Consider the following 15650-nt stretch of genomic DNA (forward strand, 5'->3'; position numbering starts at 1 on the left):
TGGATCATTTGTGTTCTTATGTTTATCCAGTCTCTATTACCTCTCCCATTGAGGCACAAAAGAGAGAAGGCTACATTGGAATTGAGTATGTCTAACTGACAATTAATAATTTCCTTTTGTTATTGACAGTTGTTGTACATTTTATTTCTAGATATACCTGTACAAGCATTGCAATACACAGCTGACTGTTCTTCCCTCTACTTAGTCTTCCGACAAAAAGATAAAGTAATATCTGCAGGCAGTGAAGTGAGAATTATTTGGCACCTACAAATTACTTCTACTGATCAGTAAAAATATAGTGCCACTGAATGCCTGTAGAATTTCCAGATAACTAATAATAAGCAGGACCGTCAGTTTGGTATAGCGGTTTAAGGCACCAAGCTAGAAACCAGGAGACTGTAAATTCTATTCCTGTTTTGACACAAAACCAACTGAGTGACTTTAGCCCAGTAACTCTTTCTCAGCCCTAGGAAAAAGGTTAAACCATTTCTACCTATTTTGGCAAAAAAAACCCTGCATGGACTTGTCCAGGTAGTTATAAGGAGTCAAGAATGACATGAAGGTCCAAAATAGACAATAATAACAGCAAAGACATCCTAAATTCTTTAAAGATCTTTTTCTGAAAACTAATCATTATTTTTATTTTGCTGACAATGATTTCTCCATCACGTTGTTGTATTGTGAACTGTATGCAGGTAATTGGTGGAACTAAAGCTTACGGGTTAAGTCTGAGAGTATTCGGAGCCATCCATTCTTTGACTAGTCAAACAACAAATGTAACTTGCTTACTGAATTAACCCAAATTTTATATTTTCTCAATAAACTGAACATCTGGTTCATAACTTGCTAAGCCACAAAATAAGATGAAAATCCATCAGGTTCAATTTACTGTATATGTGTATAGTTAAATTTGTTGCAAGATTCCATTTTCTCTCTGCTCCTTGTTTTCTTCACAGCCTAATTTAACTGCTATAATATAATTTCCTTTCTGAGCATTTGTCCAAATCAGATTTTTCTACTTCTCAATAGTGTTAAATGTATTCACTGAAGACAATTGTAGGATATTTAGGCATATTTGTGTTTCATTAGTATTCTGACACTGTATAAACACTCCTGAACTTCTTCCATCTTGGCTTTAGGAATCTCTAGAATAATCAGATCAGAACAAATAATAGCTTTGCAAAATATTGCCATTATTTTATCAAAACAACTCATTTCATAATTCTGCTTATGCTTAAATATGCTGAAAGACTACATTTTCTCTTATGAGGCTATCCTGCTTTTAAAATCTTGGAAAATGCCCTTTTTTCTTTCTAAGTGCAGTGGAGTTACATTTGGCTAAATAACAGCATGTTCTGCCAGTTCTGGAATTTCGTGCCAAGGCACCAGTGGGCTCAACAGTCACAATAATGCCAAAATGGACTCGTTTGGGACTCATTCTGATTGCACCAAGATGTCACCCAATGCCATCTTCTGCAGATAAAAGCAATATTGTATCCTAAACACCATTCACTCAGCGTGCTCCAGAAGGTTATTATGGGAAATCAAGAAGAATCAAAGGAATTGCATTCTCACTTCATCTCTTCTTGTCTAGGTCATCCATTCAGACAACCAAATCTTACTCAATAACGTAACGTAAGGCCTGAATCCAGATCGAAATGTTTAATTAATAATTTATGATTTTTCCTACATTTTTCTGCCAGTTTAGTTGCTATAGAAGCTTAGCTTTTTCTGAGCAAAAAAGGGAAGAAAGAAAAAGAGTATTATTGAGTAGCAAGTTCCTGGATGACAGGAACCCTTCTTTCTCAGTTCTTAGGGACAAGAGACCTTTAGCCTTAGATAAATTTAATAAAAGAAAAGGAAGCCAACAAGTTGTCACTTCAAGATGACCCATCTAGATCTTGAAAGTCAGAAAGAGGGTTTTCATTCTTTTTCCTGGGCTAAGGGAAGGGACAGAATAAGTAGATTATTTAAGATAACTAATTTGAGCTAATGAGAAATAAAATCTCTCGGGTTATCCTAAAACAAAGGTCTTTCTCTAAGAGATCAGATTTTGTGATGATAGCAGGTTCTGTCTTCTGATAAACTTTAATTTTGGAATTACAGATTATTGCAATGACTCAGTATTTCTTTGAAATCTAGCATCAGACAAATAAGATAAATATTGAAATTGTATCTGTATGTATATACAGATATACAGTAGAACTAGCTTATAACCTATCTACCATTTCAGAACTTTCCAATGAGTAAGGTTTTAATTCAGTTCCAAATCAGCTGATTTCATCAGTTCTTGAAGGCAGATTTCAAAATATTCTCTATAATTTATGCCTCTGTCCATGAGAAACAAATGTAAATGTGAGACTCCCTCATTATTTCTTTTTTTTAAAATATATTTTATTGTTTTTTTATAATAACAATCTTTAATACTTGGTAAACAGCGTGTTGTCTGGGTTCATATATTTAACAACAATCAATAATACCGTAATTTCTGGTGTATAAGACAGCTCGGCGTATAAGACGACCCCTGACTTCGGAGCCTATTTGCATGCCTAGAAAGTCGTCTTATACGCCAGAAACTACTGTAATTTCCAGTGTATAAGACAACTCGGCGTATAAGACGACCCCCGACTTCAGAGCCGATCTGCATGCTTTAGAAAGTCGTCTTATACACCGGAAAATACGGTAGTTAATTTCTTTCCTTGATCCTCCCTTCTTCCAATAATATTCTCCTTTTACCAACATTGAGCAAATATAGTTCTTAGTATTTTCAATACATATAAAGTTGACTATAAAGATTTTTCTAATATTTATACGAATAACAATAACATCAGTATGTAGCTTATTTTCTAATCAGCTTATTTTACAATTGTGTTTGCAAAAAAATCATCTTATGTAAATTGCTATAGGTCCTGTTTTCAGAATTTTTATTTAAGCTTAATTTTCCCCCAGTAATCAAACATTCCTTGTCAATTATAATTTTCTCAAAATTGATTATATTTAAATATCTAAAACATTTCATACATTTAAATCATCTCAATATTTTATGTTTCCCATATCATAAAAATACTATACTACTTATAAATCATATTTCTCTTATTATCTCTCTTATTCATATCCAAAATGTAACTATTCTTTTAACCATATTCAAACAAGTATTTGATCATATGGTACTCCATCTGTTAGATCACATCATATCTCTTGAGTCTGGTTCTCTTCTATTCTTATTTAAGCTTAATTTCCCCTCAGTATTCAGAACATTTCTTGTCAGTTATAATTTTCTCCAAGTTCATTATATTTGAATATCCAAAACATTTCATTCATTTAAATCATCCCATTTTTTTTACATTTCCCATATTAAAAAATACTATACTATTTATAAATCTCTCTTACTATAAAACCCATTCATATCCAAAATTTAACTGTTCTTTTAACCATATTCAAACAAGTGTTTAGTCGTGTAGTACTCCATCTGGTAAGTCAAATCTCTTGAGTCTAGCTCTCACCTTCTTCTTTTGCCAAGCAGCTTTTTGAATCAATGTGTTCAGCTTGCCAGGGGATTCTTCCTGTATTTTTATAAGTGTTGTTAAAAATGGGAAAGACAAATTAAGTAAGGTGTTTTTGAGGGGGAGTTTTGCCCATTTATATTTGTTAAGAAGCTTCCACTTTCCTTCTCCCTCAATTTCTTTTTTCATCTTTTGTCTCTCAAACTCTAGTGGTTCTCCTGACAGCTCTATAATCCATTTTATCAAATCTTCTTTCTTATCCTCAATTTTGTTTAGAAGTCCTGAAAAATAAAATGTCTTTTCCATTTCCAATATTATAGCAGAATCTTGCAGATTTTTCTTTGTCTGTGTTAAGCTTTGGTTTTCTTCATTTGTAGACTCCATCTTTGGGTCACTTTCCTCTGGTTTTTGTTCTATTGTCTGATTTATTTGTTCATTCTTTTTCATCATTTTCTGAGATTTTTTTAATTGTGAACTTAGGTCAAGGATGTGCTCATTTATGTCATCAAAATTATTTTTAATCTTATCATGATTTGAAACAATTGTCATTTGAATTAATTGCAACATAGCATTCATTTCCTCCTGTAGTTCTGTGCTCTGATCCATCACTAGATGTCAGTAGCTATTTATTTTCCAATTTTTAAAATGAAAAAAAAATATTTTCTTATATTTTTCTCAGTATTCTTTCAAATGGAAAATCTTAACAATTTCCATAGTTTTCAGTTTTATCCAGGTTATAGCTTTACATTAATCCATTTCAATGTATTTCTGTCCCCCATAAAAATTAATTCACTGCTTCCGTCTATGGAAGGGAGGGGTTATAATCTCCTTCCTTCTCACTTTCGGAGGATTTTTTTGCTTCTTGGGGATTTTTCCAGGAAAACAGTTTCAAAATAAAGAAGAGAAGATCTACATTCTCACCCAGTTCTAAATATGCTGTTCACAGTTGTTCTTATTGGTGCTTTTGGACTTTGGATGCCGGTAGCTTGAGCTAGTCACAGTGCAGCTAGCCTTTCTCCTGTCGGGTTGGAGGGATTCTCCCAGATCAAACGGATTGGCCACCATCTAACTTGCACTATGAATTGGTCAGATCGTTACAAAATCATTTTTCTTTGTCTGTAAACTATATTTTTCTTGGGGCTACAGCCTGGTTTGCAGATATTCCCAGGGAGAAATTTGTGCTGATGCTTGCAAACACAAGCTTATTATTATTTGATTTTATTTTGGTAACTTGGATTGTTATGGCATAAGTGCTATGCAAATAAAAATCACTATTACTGGGTGTGATATCTGTGCTATCTACATTTATGTAATAAAATTAACATAATTGTACTTCTTCTTTGACTTAAATAGGAAGGTATCAGCTTAGATACTACTTGATGACTACTTTGGTGACTGTTGCTCTTATGCAATATCTACAAACTTATTAGTGTTGCCACTCTACAGAGAAGAGGGTAGAAGCATTATAAGAAGAGAGTTCACCAGAAGTACAGCCATCCATGTTCCTGCTTCAGCTATGTGATGCCTGAATATTATTAATGAAAGGTTTTCCTCTAGAGCCTTTGCCAAGCCTGAATGGCAAATTTGCCATTTGCCATTTCAATTTGCAGGCTATCTTTAAATCAGTTGGGGGGAGGAAGCACTTGCTAACAATAGATCGAAATATCCATAACTTCTAATTTGGAATTACCCAGTTGGGTAGATTTAAGAACATGGAAAGTTTCATTGAAATAAACACTTTTTTTTGTTGGTGTTGGTTTGTTTCATGGTAGTGTTCTCCATATGAGTGTCATTGATTTGATGAGGAAGATCGGTATTTGAGGGAATGGACTTTGGTCAGGTTGTGTTGCAGGAACAATATGGTTTGTACATTCCTTTAAGAACAAATGCCACCACATTGTCTGTATTTAAATGGATTTTATAAAGCAAGGTTCATTTCTCTAGATTGCTTTCCTTTCCTATTTCCATTGTGTACTTCTTCGACAAGAAGGACAACTGTTCATGAAGAAGGAGGTATATTTCAGCTTGTATTCTATTAACACTATAAAACCATCCTATACTTAAAAATAGAAGAAGCTCTTTTAGTGTGATTCTTTCAAGAGTTAACTTTATGTTGCTGTTGTTTCTGTCAATGAGCTATTATTATTCATCAGATTTTTATTAAATTTATTCATATGTATATGACTTTCTAGCACTGTTTTTTCACAAATACATTAACTTGTTATGGATATTTTTCCATTTTAAAAACAATTGCTTTTAACAGCTATCTGGTTGTTATGTAAGACCCCTGGGCAGTTTCTGTCCATGCATCAGTAAAATTAGCATTAGTATGTACATTTTGATTGGAGGCCAACCATTTGGAATACTGTAATGAAAAATAAGGTTGTCTGGTTTCCCTTTTAACTCTTTCAATGCAAATATAGAATCAACAGTGATTGTCTTCTCCAGTATAGCGTATGTCAAGATTGACAAAGGTTTGTCTGAGATTGTACTGTCATAGAAAACTGCTCTCTTCTTTCTATCTGCTGTTTAAGCATTGCCCATTTCTGAAATTATTTTGTGTGATATATTTGCCACACTGGCAAAGCTCCTAAAGTATAATCCTGGATTTTGTTTTCTAGGATTATATCTCTTGCTGTTTAAGAATCATTTGTATCGTAAGAATTTTGTAACCTTTGTATGTAGACTTTGGATATTGACATAGTTAATGAGTTACAGTACGTTTGTACGTACGTACGTATGTATGTATGTTAGTGAATTACAGGTGCAGTCTATCTTTAGCTAGCAGTATTTCTACAACTTTAATTAGAATGGATTTTTAGAATGGACAAATCTGATTATATAGAGTCCTTTTCCTTCCATTTTTGTTTATTATACAAATTGTATACTATTGCCTTACTAGGAAGTAATGTGATAGTAGCAAAGAGGAGAAACTATATCCACTGCCTATGCAAATTTTAACACAGCTTAAAATGGCTGGTTTCCTAGATATAACCTCAGATTTTAGCAGAGTAAAATTCAAGTTAATCTGCCTGTCATCCTCATTTTTATCATATTGAATACTGTACCTTGTAATTTCTACTTGATTTGGGAAACATTTGTATGGTTTACAGAAGCAGAGCTGATATAAAGGTCATTCTGCATTTTCCTAAGCATGATCATTTGCTTCCAGAAATAATTGTTTATTATTTTTTTAAAAAAATCAAATTTAGAAGCTTTGGCAGAAGTGGTAACATAATGAAATAATGACTAGTTAATTGATTACTACTTTCTGCAGCTTTAAATTTGTAGCACTAGAATTTCATACTATAATTTCTGGATTAGGAAATGTTCTCCCTTTGTTTTAAAAATTGTAGTACGGTAGTTTTATTCTGAATCCTGAAGTTTGAACTACTGACATCAATTGAATAAAATAAAAAAATGGGGGGGGGGAGAACTGTCATCTTCATTGCTAGCATATCACATGTTTAATCAATTACCTTTGTTATTTTTCTGCATTTCCAGGCAGCCTTTTTGAACCCTATATGCTCCAGGAATGCTAAATAACAGTCCCCAATATTCCTCAATCAGCTGACCAGGGACTCTACTGTAAAGTAGCAACCACCTCCTCCTGGATATATTGTCCCTTAGAGGTTACATTCAGTCTTACATAATCTTACATGAAGGGGGTCAACCTATTTCCAAAGCTATTGAATAAGAATCAGTGGATGAAAACTAATCAAGGAGAGAACCAACCTATAAATAAGGAGAGATTTCCTGACAGAACAATTAATCAGAAGTTCAGATGTTATCAGTGCTCCATCACTGGAGATTTTTAACAAGAGATTGGACAAACATTTGTCTCAAAAGGTATAGGGCAGACGTGTCAAACTTGCGACGTCGTGCGACATATCGGAGCTTTTTCCCCATTGCCAGCAATGGGATGGGCGCGGTTTCGTTGTGATGCGTCCTGCTTGAGCAGAGGGTTGGACTGGAAGACCTTTAAGGTCCCTTCCAACTCTGTTATTCTGTTATAGTTCTCTTCCCACAACCTGGTTTATTTTTTCCAGGTTAGAATTTCTTCCTATTATTTTATTACAGCTAGCTGTTTATACGCTTGCATTTCATAAGATGATTGAGGAACAAAAGGATTTGTTGTTTTATTATTTTTTTTAAAGGTCTTTGTTTATTTTATTTTCTGATTCTAAGCAAAGGGGTCAGTTAGTGTAATTTATTTTTAAGTACCATATGTGCCAAACAAGTCACAAAGAAAGGACATGCTGAGTTAAGATGTGTTCTATTTGTTCTAAGTGAAAGTTAATGTGCTTAAATTAGCCAAGTAATCTCAGATATGCAGAGCAGCAGGACTGATCTGCAACCCACACATTTTTCTTAAAAGTGCATACTTTCCAAAATAAAACCTCAGAGCCTGTAGATGTCTTGCATTCAGTCACCAGCCAGGATTGTCTCCAGGAAATGCAGTGCTTCTCTTTCTATCTGCTGCCCAGAGTGTGGCAATAGCTTTACGAACACAACTGAGCTCCAGATCTTCATTGCTAAGCAAGACGACTGTTAAATTAATTTTGTCTTTCTTGCCACAGTTCTTGACCTTTCTTGCCAGTTATTAATCTGCAGTTGGTAACATGATTGTTAAGTGAATCTGGCTTCCCCATTGACTTCGTTTGTCAAAAGGTTGTAAAAGGTGATCACATGACTCCAGTGCCAAGCTCTGAATTTTGATCATGTGACCACAGGGATGCTGCAACGGTCTTAGGTGTGAAAAACGGTGATAAGTCACTTTTTTCATTGCTGTCATAACTTCAAACGGTTGTAACTCAAGCATTACTTGTATTGGCCCCATTGTGTGTATGTTGTAGCAAACCTCAGAGGTCTAGTGTTGATAATCAATGTGGCCATGACATTTTTAGGCATTTGGCAATTTTCAGTACAGTGTCATCCTTATGTTGATAGCATTCAACTTTTCTTCTTTCCCCAAGTCGGGAAAAGCTACGCAAGTGCTTGAATGAGGTCCAAAACAACTAAAGTTGATTCTAGATCAGTGATGGCGAACCTTTTAGAGACCGAGTGCCCAAACTGCAACCCAAAACCCACTTATGCATCATCGGGTGCCGGGTGGGTGTGGCTCATTGACTGGGTGTAGCTGCGGTGGTAAACAGCAGATTAGGTGGGACTAAAAAGTTCAATCAATCAATTCCAACTTTGCAAGATCTTTTTTTTCCCCGCAAGAAGTTGAAATTGACTGATTGATTGAACTTTTTTTTTTTTTTTTTTGCACACGGCGGCAGAGGCCTAAAGCAAAAAGATTTTATAAAACCCAGCTGAAGGCCTAGGACTGGGGCGACGGCCCGCATGCCCACAGAGAGGGCTCTGAGTGTCACCTCTGGCACCCATGCCATAGGTTCGCCACCACTGTTCTAGATAAAGTGAAATCTAGGTTACTAGAAAACTAGCACATGTGAGAGGAAGCATGATTTCTTGTCATTGCGATATTGATTTCCTATATTCCAGGAGGTTTAGTTTTCCAGCAGATTAGTTTTTGGAATTATATAGTTTCCATTTGAGAGCTTGGTGTAGTGGTCAAGATATCAGGCTAGAAATTGGGAGACCATGAGTTCTAGTTCTACCTTAGGCACAAAGCCAGCTGGGTAATATTGGGCCAGTCATTTTCTCTTAGCCCTAGGAAGGAAACAGTGACAAACCACTTCTGAAAAACCTTGTCAAAAAAATTGCCAGGACTTGCCAAGCAGACTCCGAGAATCGGATATGATTGAATGGAAGAAAAAAAAAATGTATATATCTTAGGTGTAGGATGGCATTGTAGTTTCAGTAATTGGCATTACATATATTGCCAGCTGCTTATTAAATTACCTTGGGTCTTGCCTCATTCCTCTTCCCACCAACAAAGCAATTAAAAGTCTTTGCTGTAATAGGCATTATGTATTCGGTCTAGTTTTCTATTAAAATTTAGAGTTCTTTTGCCCTGCAGTAAACATTTCATTCCTTAAGAACTCTATGAAGTAATTAATAAATTAGTTATGCTAAGTTATCCCAAAATAGTCTTCTGAAACCTTCAACAGCTAAGTTTATAGCTAGTCAGAAGAACCATCCATGAGTATTACATCGGTGACAGTAAGTTTTCGTTTTGTCATTTTTTTTTAGATTGTATACTTCAGCTGAGTATGCTTATGTATCATATTGTTACTTCATGATTACATTTTCAATCTTGGGGAAAATTCTTTTGTATATATAGCAAATTGGGGTTTTGAGTATCTGAAGCACAAAGTTAATAAAAAGAATAGGGGCTAGGTGGGAATTCAGTGAGCAAATCGTTGGAAGGTTTTTTTCTTACTTTTAGTTTCTGAAACATCAACCTATTCTTCTTTAAGACTTGTAATCAGCTTTTAAAATAATATTTCAGATATTTGCCAAGCATTTCCAGGACAAACAAAAATGACAATATGCTGTGAAAATCTGGAATCTATATCTAAATCTATTTGTCTATAATTAGCTATCTAGCTATATCATCTATCTGTTTTAAGAAACTATTTTATAGCTAAAATATTGGTATTATGCAACAAAACAGGCATTTTATTTGAAAACTGAGAGCAAATGAACTTTTAGCAATTGACAATATAGCTTTTAGCTTCGCAAAAACCATCATTGTAGTAATTATCTTAGTAAATAGCAATTAATTGTTGGATAGTATGTTTTAATATAATCATATATCTCTTAGTATGATTTATATAGTTAGAGTGTCCTACAGAATAAGAGTGATACTGATTTTTGGATCTTTAGAATTAAAACTTTAGGCAAGGACCAAATTGTTTTCTTTGCTTTGTATTGAAGCTTTGGAATTAAAAATATTTTCTTTACTGTTAAAATGATGTTCCACCCAGTTAAGAAAGCAACTTCCAGATTTAAAACTAGTATGAGTTCCAATAATAAGATGACATTTTAAAAAATGCTCTTGGCTTTGAAAATCTAAAATATCTACTTATGCTGAAAAGGAATGGTTTGTAGTTTTTCTTGTTGAAGCAAAGTAATACATTCTAACTATCTAAGCCACAAAAGTATGTATAGGAAACACTCTGCAACTGGAGCTTCTATAACTAAACAACGTAATCATTGAGTTAATTGCATCTGATTATAATATTTTTAGGCAAAGCAGATTTTTCAGAACTGCAGAGTTCAAGTAAACTTCAGTTAAGCCAATGCAGAGATTACAGAGGTGGATTTGGTGACTGATTTCATTAAAGGAAGCAGTTTCTTAGATTCAGATTAATTTGTTACAACTTAATAACCAGATTTAAGTGCAGCTTATTTTGTTTCTCTTTTTATTCTAGGCAGCTGTTAATAAATAAAAGGTAAATGTGGGCCAATTTAAGTAAGATAATCTTTGCTATAGTTAAACGAGCTTCTTACAGGATGAAATAGCAAACTCCTGTTGTTCTGTAGCTCTGAAGATACCGTATTTCCACCCTAAGGAAGAATTATAGACTATATTTTATTTATTTGTTAGAGTTATATCTCCACCTTTTCTTCAGAAACTCAAGTGACAGAAGTCCATTTTTCATCACTATAGCAACACACTCTTTGAGTTAAATTAGTCTGAAATAAATGATTAGCCCACAGTCGTCCATAACTTCCATGGCTGAGATAGGACTTGAACCTGGCCCTCCCTAGGAACAGTCTAACAATTTAACCTCTGTACCATTTTAATATCAAAGGAATACATGTGATATTGTATGGTCATTATATTTCAGCTCCATTTTATTAAATTTTAAAATTGAAACTATGCTCAAGATGTTAGTAATCTATTTATCTTTGATAATATTTATAGGCAAAGCAGATGTTTTAAAACTGCAGAGTTCAAATATATTACAGTTAAGCCAATGTAAAGATTATGGTGGTAAACTTTGTGATTCGGTAAAGGTTCAGTGAAGGTTTAGCAATATGAGAAGCCTCTGAGTAAAATATTTGCAAATAATAATTTTGGTGCTAGATATCGTGGAGCCATTCGGACATTTCAGTTGGCTCCATTCCAAGCTACAAGCTGGTATGGAGGTAGCATTATTTTCTCACTGTTCTGACCCAGATTTAAGATGCGTTGTAAAACTGGGTCAGACAGATAAACTTAATAGAAATGACTGCAAAACAGATAAATATTTATTCAGAGAAAATACTTGCATTTAAGATGGTTGCTTCTTCTGTAGATTACTCATCTGTTCATTCCTATAGGTGAGAAATTAATACTTTCTCTATACCAATTTCTGGCTTGGTAATGAAATCATCTGGGTCCTGCAGTGACTCCATGCTAACTCAGACAAAGAAATTCCTAAACTGGCTCGTGTCCAGGAAATCCTGTGATGCCCTTTAGAAACTCCTCCCACTAACCTACTAACATGCTATAGCCGACTAGCTAAAACTACATTACCCATAAGCCATCTCTTAGGGAGACAGCACTTAACCCAATAAATGCCAGATATTCTAACATACAGATACATGCTCTAGTCAGGTTTACCACGGTCCAGAACATCGTTTGTCTTTTATGATCAGAGCAATTAAAGTCACTAATATTTCTTTCATAGCATTGACCCACTCTTCCCCAAAGTCTTTACTGCTATATATTTAACTCTCGATGATTCCTTTATTAACTTTCTCAAGCACAGTATGTTAAAGCTGGGAGAGACTGGCCTAAGATGATGATGCAAGTTTTATGGCTAAGCTTTTGGTGAGGTCAGCATGACTTGCTGAGTTGCTGCTATTCAGCTAACAAGTGTAGCTACTTCCTTTACTATTGTATAGTTGTCCCAAAGGTGCTTTCTTTCAAACGGCAAATGCACTTTCTTGTTTTGCTAGAAGACGTTTTGCTTTTCATCCAAGAAGCTTCTTGAGTTCTGACTGAATGGTGGAGAATGGAAGGATTTATAATCCTTGCAGTCATTTGGTTATGCACCTTTGGGACAACTATGACCTGGGTGATTGAGAATCTCCATATACATATCGCCTGGTTGCTTCTTATTTTGGTGTGAGCTCCTAGGTTCTTACTAAGCTTTTACATAGGCGGAGGACAGGAGACTCTCAAGAGCCAGATCTACCTTCCAGCTTCCTGGCTGCCTGCTCTTGAACATTATACCTTTGTCTTTGAAACAACCATCTAGCCCCTGCTTTTTGAAAGCAAAGAAACTCTGTAGGGTTATGTAAAAGGTTTGATAATGGGACATTCTGACCCCAAAATACACTGTTCTGAATATTCTGACCCTGGGTTAGGCTCGTTCAAATTCCAAATACTCAAGCCCATTCTGCGTATTTTTGCATACCCCTGGAGTTCTGTCTTCTGGGCGAAGCAAACAAGGAAAAACTATAGAGATAACCTGAATTTAATTGGATACAGTTATTCAAATTCCTAATAGAGAATTGGCATTAGCAGCAGCTACACACAGAACCAGCAGCAATGGGTACAGACATCTCTCAGCTAAAATACCCATTGTTGGAAGCAGTGCGTGCTTCTGTTGCCAGAGACACAGTTTCAAATTGATATAAACATGGGAGAGGCATCTGATAAGTTTCTTCTACATTTCTCCCAAAAGAATGCTGCTTGGAAGTACAAAACAGAACTGTGGTTAAGCTTAATCTGTAGTTGGAAGCTAGTGCTATTCATTACAAAAGTACATTCTCTGCTGATATTTTTCTTTTACATATTCATTTTTTTGAGCCAAACTATCTTTGTTTCTAAATCATTCTCGAAATTTACTGGATGACCTAGATTTACTTTGATGAGACTTAGAAGACTCCTGCAGCAAATTTTAGATCTGTCCAAATCAGCATGTGTTGCATAATGTATTTTTTTTTCTTTCATTCAACAAAGTATACATGCATTCTCAGATATATACTCATATGCATGTTTGTGTGATATAAAACTTCATTTTAATAAATGCCTAAATTTTGGTCCAAAAATTTGACCAAATTGCCTTTTATCAATAGTTGAAATAGTGTTTTATTGACAATGCACATTTATTTTTCCAAGTTTTACAGTATGTTTGGTCTTTCATTCATGCCTAAGAAATCCATAATTTGTTCTTGTAGATTCCAAATATTGCTAATATACTACCTTGTTGATTTAAAATGTTGACACTACTGGTGTTTCCAGTGGGTTTCAACTCAGAGTAATAAAGAAACAGGTTCATTCATATGATTTAATATTCCAGTTCTTGAATTGCATCTCCAAAAGAGAGATGATTGCAAAGAAACTTTTACTAAACAGTCTCTGAGATATCCAGTATCTTCAGACAAAATGTTCAATTGAAGTAGATACGTTTGAAAATAAGAAAGTAATTCACATTTTTAAAGCAACTATGTGAAAAACTTTCTAATTGGTTTTCGAATATAGTCCTAAGGAAAACTGTTGCGGATAAAGATTTTAATAATTAAAACTTTGCCCAGAAGCTATTTTTAACCGTAAAGAAATGAATGGAACTTGTTGGACTAGTCTGTACTTTTCACAATGGAACCCAATAAGTCTGCTTGATACAATCACAAACCCTGTTGTTGGAGGTGAAAAAAGTCAGAGTTGATGCTTCATTGTTGTGAGAAAGCAAGAACCTCTATATACTGCTATAGTAATTTTTGACAATGCAAAACATCAATAGCAATTCTATTTTTTTTCACTAATGTGAACATTGCCACCATTTTATTTATTTATTAGATTTATGTTCTACCATTCTGGAACTCAAGATCACATGAAGTATTAATACCACTTTACAATGCCTTGGTAAGGCCACACTTGGAATACTGCATCTAGTTTTGGTCACCACGATGTAAAAAAGATGTTAAGACTCTAGAAAGAGTACAGAGAAGAGCAACAAAGATGATTAGGGGACTGGGGGCTATAGCATATAAGGAAAGGTTGCTGGAATTGGGTGTGTCTAGTTTAATGAAGAGAAGGACGAGGGGTGACATAATAGCAGTGTTCCAATATCTCGGGCTGCCACAAAGAAGAGGGAGTCAAGCTATTTTCCAAGGCGCCAGAAGGCAGGAACAAGAAGCAATGGATGTAAACTAATCAAGGAGAGAAGCAACCTAGAACTAAGGAGAAACTTCCTGACAGAACAATTAACCAGTGGAACAACCTGCCTCCAGAAATGATGAATGCTCCAACACTGGAAGTTTTTAAGAAGAGACTGGACAGCCATTTGTCTGAAATGGTATAGGGTTTCCTGCCTGAGCAGGGGGTTGGACTAGAAGACCTTCCAAATTATCATTATTAAGGATCATCGCACAGTCAGCCAGATGTTCAGACTGGATTTGGCATTTTGTCTACCTATCGAGTCCTTACCCAGGACCTGGGATAGGCAGATGTGGATGTTTGATGGTATTACAGATAACATCGCAGGATGGAAGCAGTTCCTAGTAAGGCCGCCTTTTGCAATTGACTAATAGCGAATTTGTCAATGCCAATGGTGTTCAAGTGGTGCTCCAGTTTTTTGAGATTGCACCCAAGGAGCCTATGACTATTGGTACTACCCTTGCTTGCTTTTGCCACAGTCTTTCTATTTCTATTTGTAGGTCTTTGTATTTTGTTATCTTCTCCAGTTCTTTCTCGTCTATTCTGCTGTCTCCAGGCACTGCCACGTCCACTATCCAGACTTTTTTGTCTTTCTTATCGACAATTGTTAAGTCTGGGGTGTTATGTTGCAGGTGCTTTTCTGTTTGAATTCTGAAGTCCCAGAGCAGTTTAATTTTATCATTTTCTATGACTTTCTCTATTTTATGATCCCACCAGTTTTTGCTTACAGGCAAATGATATTTTTTGCAGATCTTTCAATGCAACATTGTTGCTACTTTGTCATGCCGCTGCTTGTAATCAGTTTGTGCAATCTTCTTGCAACAGCTTACCAAGTGGTCCACTGTTTCTTCAGCTTCTTTGCATAGGCGGCACTTACTGTCTGTTGCTGTCTTCTCAATTTTGACTTTGTATGCATTTGTCCTTAAGGCTTGATCTTGTGCAGCCAGAATTAGTCCCTCGGTCTCTTTCTTCAATTTCCTGCTCTTAGCCATTGCCAGGTTTTATTATTATCTGCTTTCCCAGCTATTTTTTTCATGTATTGGCCATGTAGTGCTTTGTCTTCCCATGCCTCTATTCTGTTC

The 15650-nt window shown here is 35.2% G+C and overlaps 1 protein-coding gene across 4 annotated transcripts in view; it reads left to right on the forward strand.

The window, feature by feature from the left end:
• The window catches only part of AHCYL1 (adenosylhomocysteinase like 1), a 48651-nt gene that overhangs the window by 10159 nt on the left and 22842 nt on the right, over positions 1 to 15650 (forward strand). The gene's annotated exons all lie outside the window — the stretch shown is intronic.

This window comes from Crotalus tigris, unplaced genomic scaffold (assembly GCF_016545835.1).
Source record: "Crotalus tigris isolate CLP2741 ecotype Arizona unplaced genomic scaffold, ASM1654583v1 scf7180000024167.7108832, whole genome shotgun sequence".
In the NCBI taxonomy this organism is placed as follows: Eukaryota; Metazoa; Chordata; class Lepidosauria; order Squamata; family Viperidae; genus Crotalus; species Crotalus tigris.